Source organism: Caretta caretta, chromosome 7 (assembly GCF_965140235.1).
Source record: "Caretta caretta isolate rCarCar2 chromosome 7, rCarCar1.hap1, whole genome shotgun sequence".
NCBI classification, from domain to species: domain Eukaryota; kingdom Metazoa; phylum Chordata; order Testudines; family Cheloniidae; genus Caretta; species Caretta caretta.
In genome coordinates this window covers 22009976-22017915 of record NC_134212.1, presented here as the reverse complement: position 1 = coordinate 22017915, position 7940 = coordinate 22009976, and the positions used below count along the sequence as shown (strand labels likewise).

Sequence of the window (7940 nt, the reverse complement as noted above, 5' to 3'; positions counted from 1 at the left end):
TTTCAACAGCCATGAGAGTGGACAGAGGCTTGTGACACTGCAACGAAGACTGCCCGAGCAAAGGCAGCCCACAGCCTAGCTAACCACAGGTGGAAAACAGTGGCACAAGCCACTTCTGCTACCTGAGAATCTAATATAAGTCAGGGTTCCGGGAGGAAATCCCTTTGGCAAGAAGCAGGCAAACCCCAGTGGTAGATGGAGCACTCACAAACCCTGTGTCTTTTAGCTACAATTAATGCTGCACAATTCTTAGTGTTATTTTGATCAAGGGTCTTTATGCGTTTGCTGCTGGAATTGTTGTCCTTCTGCCTGGGAAGCCATAAAGGCTCTGTCAGAGAGGCTGCTTTGATTTTCATTGCCTGCCTGGTTCATTACCGACAGGGTAATGACTGGCAGTGGACCAATCAGATCTCCAGTATCACTCTGTCAGGTTCATAATTAATACTACTGCAAACTAAGCTTATTGTGATTTAATTAGTAATGCTGTAATAATGCTACCGCCTGGGCTGCGGGTTACTAATTTATATAAATAGCTACATTAATGTTTTCAAGCATCAAGTATTAATTGTATCAGCCTCAGCACTAGACTCTGGTTGGCTGACGGCAGCTGCAGAACTCGACAACACTTGGTGTATGAAAAAAAATATTTTTTGATTTCCTGCCTGTTTTTAAACAGGCAAGAAACAGCCATGGATGGGGCTGGAGGGCGTTTGCTAATATGGGCCAGGAAGAGGTATTTGAGACTCAAATCCCTTTTTGCTTGGATCTGTTCCCCCCCCACCCCCCACCATATAAATAAATCCAAGCTGTTTGCATCAACAGTTTCAATTTGCCACAATGGGAAGCTGCACACATGAGAGATCCCCATGCAGTCAACTCACATTCTATTTTCAAATCTGGAATTAAAAGGAGAGAAGAAAACTATAGAAGAGGTCCACAGAAGCAGAAGAGGGATTTGCATACATCAGGGCTCTGCACAAGCCAGGACCTAAGCTCTTTCTCTGGGTTTGGATAAACTACAATAGGAAAAATCTCCTTCCCCTCACCAATGAAGTCCAACGTCCCTGTTTGCCTGCGACAAGGATGCAGCTGGGAGTACATACCCCTGTTGGGAAAAATTCGGAGAAAGGCAGTGAGACTGAGCAAAAGACAACTTTAGGTTGAGACTCAGGGAAATTGGTCCTCCTCACACTGATGTCCACTAGATGGTGGAACAAAGGACAAATTCATAGAAATTAGAGGAGAAAGACCTGTAAGCAAATTAATATCTGAATCCAAATAAGTCTAGAAGGCATCTAAATTGTTGTACTTGCCCTTTCTTCCAGTCCCCCCCAAACACTCCCTTTGACTTAGTGAGACTTTATTTAGACCCACTCTCACTTATTGAACATTCAGCCTGACCAGGTCACACCTGCATTAACTGGAACCTTCTTCCGGCTTCTCTGGTGTGTGTGGGGCAAAGGAGCAGCTGTTTCAATGGGTCCTTTCCCTCTCTAGTTACCATGACACTAAATGGTGCGCGGTGCCAAAAAACTCTGAATGTTCTATTCTCAGACGGGACTGGTTTTTGTCAAGACAAAGCAGAATTCCACAGGCTATAGGTAGCAACATATCCATTGAGCTCCCTCAGTAGTTAATGACTCAGATCATTTGCACATTAACCAGCAAGCAATGCATGCAACTCCAGTGAAAATAATGTTAACAATACAGCAAAAACTTGCCTTAACCCAACTTAATTGTCTTCTAACAATTGGGTGGGCTTAGCCTACAAATTTATTTTTTTTCTAATGGAGGGAAAAGTCTTCTAAGCTGTATGTCAAACCATCAAAATCTCTCTCTCCCCTCCCCCCACTTTTTCTACTTTAAAAGCCCCATGACACAGCAATCGTCCTTCCACTGGAAGACAGCTGGACACTACTCAGTCTGGACTCCATCAATGTTGTTTCATGCATATGCTGGGTGGGGTGTGTCCAGAGTGTGATGCAGGAACCCCCACCCCCAAGACTGAACACCTGGTATCTCATATTGGCCTGAGAATTTGGAAAGGAGTTAGAGATCAAAACCTAAATCCCTGAATTGTCAAGTGACCAGTGGAGCTAGACCTGGACCAACAAAGCAATACAAACCAAAGGGGCTATATGAGAAATGTCCAGTCTATTTGGGGGGACATTCTATGTCAAACGTGGCACAATTGCACTTACACAAGATGGGCATCTTCTGTACACCATCCTGCTTCCTAGGACGGCAAAGGGAGTCTCATTGAAATGAATCGTTCATAAATGTAGAACATGTAAAGGCAAATGCCAAACTGGGACTCCCTTCTGCGGGAGGTTAGACAGCCATGTGCTGTGTCTGAATTTAAAAATGGGTTGGATAATTTTATAACCAGTAATATTTGTATGTATGTAGTAAGGCTAATCAAATCAAATACATTTTGTTTGGGGCATTAGTTGATCACCTGAGGCATCAGGAAGGAACTCATCTGACACGCTGCATTGCACAATTCGCAAGGTACACCATGGAGGGGGTTTCATCTTCCTGGATATTGGATCCACGGTCTATTCCAGAGACTTTCATGGTTTTGTGTTCCTAAGATCCCTAGGAAATGGTAAGGCAACAAGGTCTTTGGCATACATTGTCTGAGCATGGCTTTGAGATTAAGCCACCCAAATCATACAGTGCTCTCCACCAGCATCATGGATGTGTACCATGACTGAAATGAAGGTCCTCACAAATTATCTAAGAAGGCTGTCGGTCCACCTTTCCCATGGCTGTGTAGAGAAGGGAGCAATATAAATCCCTCCCAAATAGGAATTTTAAAGGTATAATCTTCCTATACTGTTTCCATTATCTATAGAGCAAAAACCCAAAATGAACTGTTTCATCCCATCAACAAGAAAATTAGCTATAAGAATGTGTCTGTGTGTGGGGGCTGGGGGAGCTTATACATCATGCAGTGTTTCAGGCTGGAGTGTTTATCACCAAGGATCATTACACTCCACACCCTTTTTTAAAAAGGGACAGTGACTCCATTAAATCTCAAAATTGGCAGGAAAGTAGAATATACAGTAGACAGCTGCTACGTAATCTGAGCCACTGAATTGATCACATTCTGGCTACTCTATTTTATGAAATATGGACTGTGACACATATTACTCTGCTGAATGCATATATCTAGATCTCAGGTTGGATATCTATCCCATTACATATACAGCTGCATAGCTTTATCTCTCTATAATGAGGTCATCTACTCACTGCTAGGCGGCACCTCCCTGTGGTCCATCTGGAGAATTAACTCACCACTGGCCATGGCCCAGCTGGAGATTGTTCAGCCCGTTGCCCCAGGCACTCGTTCTGCAGCTGTTTTCCTGCTAGTCTGGAGCTGCAGTGCCTCTTCTTCATGGCTTAGACTTCTGGCCAAATCACTATTGTCCTCCTCTTCCCGGGTCTTATCGGAGACTCCTTTCCCAAAATCTCAGGCAGTCTCCATCTCCACAGTGCTGACTGCACCGTTCCCACAGTGGCTAGAAGGGGAACCCAGGCCTGCTCTCTATACCAGGTTCCAAACCAGGGACCCTCAGACCAGCAGTTCAGGTCTATTCCTTTCAGACCTTACTGCTGCTTCCCTGGACTTCTTCCTCACCTACCTTTCTCAGCTCCTACTCCACCATGTACCAGGGAGTGTGACTACAGGCTCACCTGCCTGCAGCCCCTTCCTCAACTCCTAGGCTTTATAGAAGCACTGCCCATTCCTGCCCTGGTGCATGGCATTCTCAATCAGTCTCATTGCCCCTTAGCTCCCCACCAGGTGCAGCCTAAGGCTAATTGGCCTCTCTTACCACCTTAACCCCATCTGTTCTGGGGTGGAGTGAATGCCCCATCACACTCTCCCTCTCCATATCCAGAGCTTAAACATGTACCCAGGGCATCTATATACACATCACTTACCAATTTCATTTACACTGTGACTCTTCATTAAGTCTCAAATGCATTCTCTCCCTGTGACGTAGGTCCATGGGATAAATGAAGGGGGGAGGTAGCTCCCTTCGATGGACACCCAGCCAGCCAGTTAGCTGTAAAATCCCTCTTGGATGCTGTTCTCTGCTTCCTTTACCTGTAAAGGGTTAAAAAGTCCCCCAGATTTAAAAAAAAAAAAAAAAAAAGTGGGCATCTGACCAAAAGAGCCAATGGGAAGGCTAGATTTTTTTTTAAAATTGGGAAAGAAGCTGTCCCTTTGTTGTTTGCTGTTCTCTCTGGGCTGAAGAGATGGGGCAGCAGGAATGCTGTGTAATGTGAGGAAATTAGGAATGTTTAGAAAGATGTGATTAGGTTTATTTCTGTTTATTTTTTAAGGCTTGTGGACTCCTCTGTGCTAACCCCAGATGTTTTTGTTTGCTTGTAATCTTTAAACTGAACCCCCAAGAAAGCTATTTTGGGTGCTTAATTTTTGGAATTGCTCTTTTAAAATCTAGCAAAAACCTAAGTTCCAGATGTATTTTCTTTCTTTTTGTTTTTAATAAAATTTACCTTTTTTAAGAACGGAATTGGATTTTTGGTGCCCTAAGAGGTTTGTGCATATGTTGTTTAATTAGTTGGTGGCAACCGCTAATTTTGTTTGTTTTTCTTTCTCAGCTCTTCCCCAGAGGTGGGGTGAAAGGGCTTGAGGGTACCCCACGGGGAGGAATTCCCAAGTGCTCCTTCCTGGGTTCAAGGGGTTTTTTTGCATTTGGGTGGTGGCAGCATTTACCAAGCCAAGGTCAGAGAGAAGCTTGGGAGTGTAATACAAGCCTGGAGTGGCAAGTATTAATTTTTAGAATCCTTGCGGGCCTCCACCTTCTGCACTCAAAGTGCCAGAGTAGGGCTTTAGCCTTGACAGTCCATATCGTTATCTCCACTTTACAGATCCTATAAACTTGAGACACAGCCATGTGTTCCTCACTTCTGGGTGTCCATTTGATTAATGCCAACAACTGTAGGGTTTTATTTAATTCCTTCATTTTTTTGCCACTCACTCCTTGCAGAATTAAGTCCAGCCAGGAGGGCTCATAGAAATGGCTCCCAATGAGCTGGACTCTGATCAGCTCAGTTCAACTGGAATGGAGCTAATGTCTTTCTGAAACCTCACTGCAATCCTAGAAGTGGATTTAGCTTTCAGTGAGTTACAGAGATGGCTGTGAAATCTACCAGATGGCTGTGAAATCCACCATTAATACCCCATCCATCTAGCATGGCCTGAAGAAATCTCACATTGTTGCCACCCACTCATGACTTCCATCGTTATTGTTCCAAAATCCTGGACAAAAGGACAAAGGAAAGACATACTGTAGCCAGAGCTCTCTTGCCATTTGATCTCTGTCATGGTTTGGGATCCCCATAATCCAGTGTCTACAGGTCATCCAGAGTCTTGGACTGTTGTCCAAGTATACTTTATTGAAGTACACCAAGTATCCGTTACTGAAGTATACTAAATCAGCACTTTGCTGCTCTTCATTACATAGATTGGAAGGGAAACTGGCATGCTATATGCCAAATATTAAAGTCTCAAGCAATTCCCTTTTAAACATTACCTTCCTGAGTTTGGATCCCAGCCAGATTGTGCTCATTAAACTTATAAATTGCCTTCATCTCCTGGACAAGGTAAAATAGAATTGGTATAAGGGACATTGCATTGTTGATGAAAAAGCACAAGTTAACTTCAACACGGTGGACTTAGCACAAGATATGAGGAATATCTTAATAGATGCAGCAGCTTCTATGGGAGGCCTTGAAGAAACCACTGTTCCTGAAAGCGGCAGTAACGTTAAAGGAAAAGGGTCTTTGTTCACTTGTTCTGTGCACCTGAACTGTGCAGCTGTTCTTAACATGCCCATGAACAGTGAGATGTGAATCAGGATCTCTGGCGGTTTATAAAGGGAGGTACTGCAGTGAGATATGACCATATCTTGGAGTCCTTTCCTTTTGAAATATTTATGGCCTCTAATCTCTCTCTGGCTACAATCCCTGCCCAAGCTCTCTTTCAATCCACTGTCCATCCAAGGCTTATTTTATCAGGTTTTCTCTTCTGTGGCTGCAATAATAATTGACTGTTGTAGGACTCAGAGACAAGGCGGGTGAGGTAATATGTTTTACTGGACCAACTTCTGTTGGTGAGAGAGGCAAGCTTTCGAACTACACAAAGCTCTTCTTCAGGACTGGGAAAGGTACTCAGCGTCACAGCTAAATACAAGGGGGAACAGACTGTTTAGCTGTTCCATTTGGATTTAGCTGTGACACTCTGAATACCCTTCCCAGTCCTGAAGAAGAGCTCAGTGTAGCTCAAAAGCTTGCCTCTCTCACCAACAGAAGTTGGTCCAGTAAAACATATTGCCTCACCCGCCTTGTGTCTGTAATATCCTGGGATCAATACGGCTACAACGGCACAGGTATAAGTCTCTCCATTCTTAATTGACCCCTTGAACTGAGCTATTCCTTGCACAGAGACAGGGATGGGTTATTTGGGAGCAGTTGGGTTTGCTTTGCTCATGACACTGTTCCTATATTGAATTATCTTCTCTGTCTCTAGTTTCTGTGATTCTGTGTGGCTCTACAGCCTCTTCCCCACGTTTGAAGCTGACCTCTGCCCTTCCCGAAGGGGCTGGAATACTCACAATTGACACCTCATTGATCTTCATTCCCCTTGCCTTCAAATGTATCTGCCCCATCACTGCAACCACTATCCCTCTCCTCCACATCCACGTTCACCTCTTCCTCCTCCTCCTCTGCTTTCTCTACCATGCTTCTCGAGTTTGTACATATATGCCCCTGAAAATGCTCTGTTCATTTGTACAGTGCCTAGGACAATAGTAGTTCTGAGTACTGTCATAGAATCATAGAACTGGAAGGGACCTTGAGAGGTCATCCAGTCCAGTCCCCTGCACTTGTGGCAGGACTAATTATCTAGACCATTCCTGACCAGTGTTTGTCTAACCTGCTCTTAAATATCTCCAGTGATGGAGATTCCACAACCTCCTTAGGCAATTTATTCCAGTGCTTCACCACCCTGATAGTTAGGAAGTTTTTCCTAATGTCCAACCTAAACTGCCCTTGATGAAATTTAAGCCCATTGCTTCTTGTCCTATCCTCAAAGGTTAAGAAGTTCATTTATCAGTGCCATTTTCTTCCTCGTTGCCTTTTGATTCAGAACTCTGCTTCTTCCTTTTCTTTCCTTGCATTGGCCTCTGAACAGAGACTTTTCTAACCTTATGCCTCTCCCTTTCTCTCCTTGTCAGGGTCCAGAAATCCAGAAGGTTTCACAAATGGCCAATAGCTGAACAGAAGACAAGATCTCCATTTTGTGTCTCAGAGAGAGAGACAGAGATAGCAGATGGGGAAAGGGGGATTGACTAGATGACTGTAGCAGGTTTTCCTATTGCTGACATCTTTTGTGTGCCCACCCAACATGCTCCCCATATAGCATGGAAAAGGTGCAATGCACACCAAAGTGAATGGGCTTTCAGGATTCCAGTGACCACAACACAGCGTCCTCCTCAATGTTGTGCCGCCGCACAAAGACAAGGAGTTCCCGTGGAAAAGTGGATCTGATGAATGGCTAAGACAAAGGAGCCTATGCTGTACATTCCCCTCTGCTGGACTCCGTTGAGCTGAGCTTCACCAAAATTGAAGGAAAAAACCAAAGCTTGCACTGACCTTTTACTGTGGGTCTGGGGTGAAAGGGAATCCAAGAAGAGTGCAATGGTGGTGAATGTCTATTGGCCACGTAAGGGGAACAGGTGTACGGTGCTGGGACAAAGATCAGTCTGTGACTGGGAGAGAGCCCTGTTTCAGGCAGTCACCAGAGGAGAAATGAGAGATGCTGCAATAGACACCCAGTAACAGCTGGCTCAAAAGCACAGCCGGTTTATCCAGCTTGTGCACACGCTAAGTAACTCAGTACAGAGGGG

General features: G+C 44.5%; 1 long non-coding RNA gene across 1 annotated transcript; it reads right to left on the bottom strand.

The window, feature by feature from the left end:
* Positions 1-846: 846 nt before the first annotated feature.
* Positions 847-4115, bottom strand: LOC142072683 (uncharacterized). Its single transcript, XR_012669202.1, has 3 exons — positions 3949-4115; positions 2459-2598; positions 847-1105 (listed from the first exon to the last, which is right to left on the bottom strand). It is a non-coding gene; the product is annotated as an uncharacterized LOC142072683 (long non-coding RNA).
* Positions 4116-7940: the final 3825 nt, after the last annotated feature.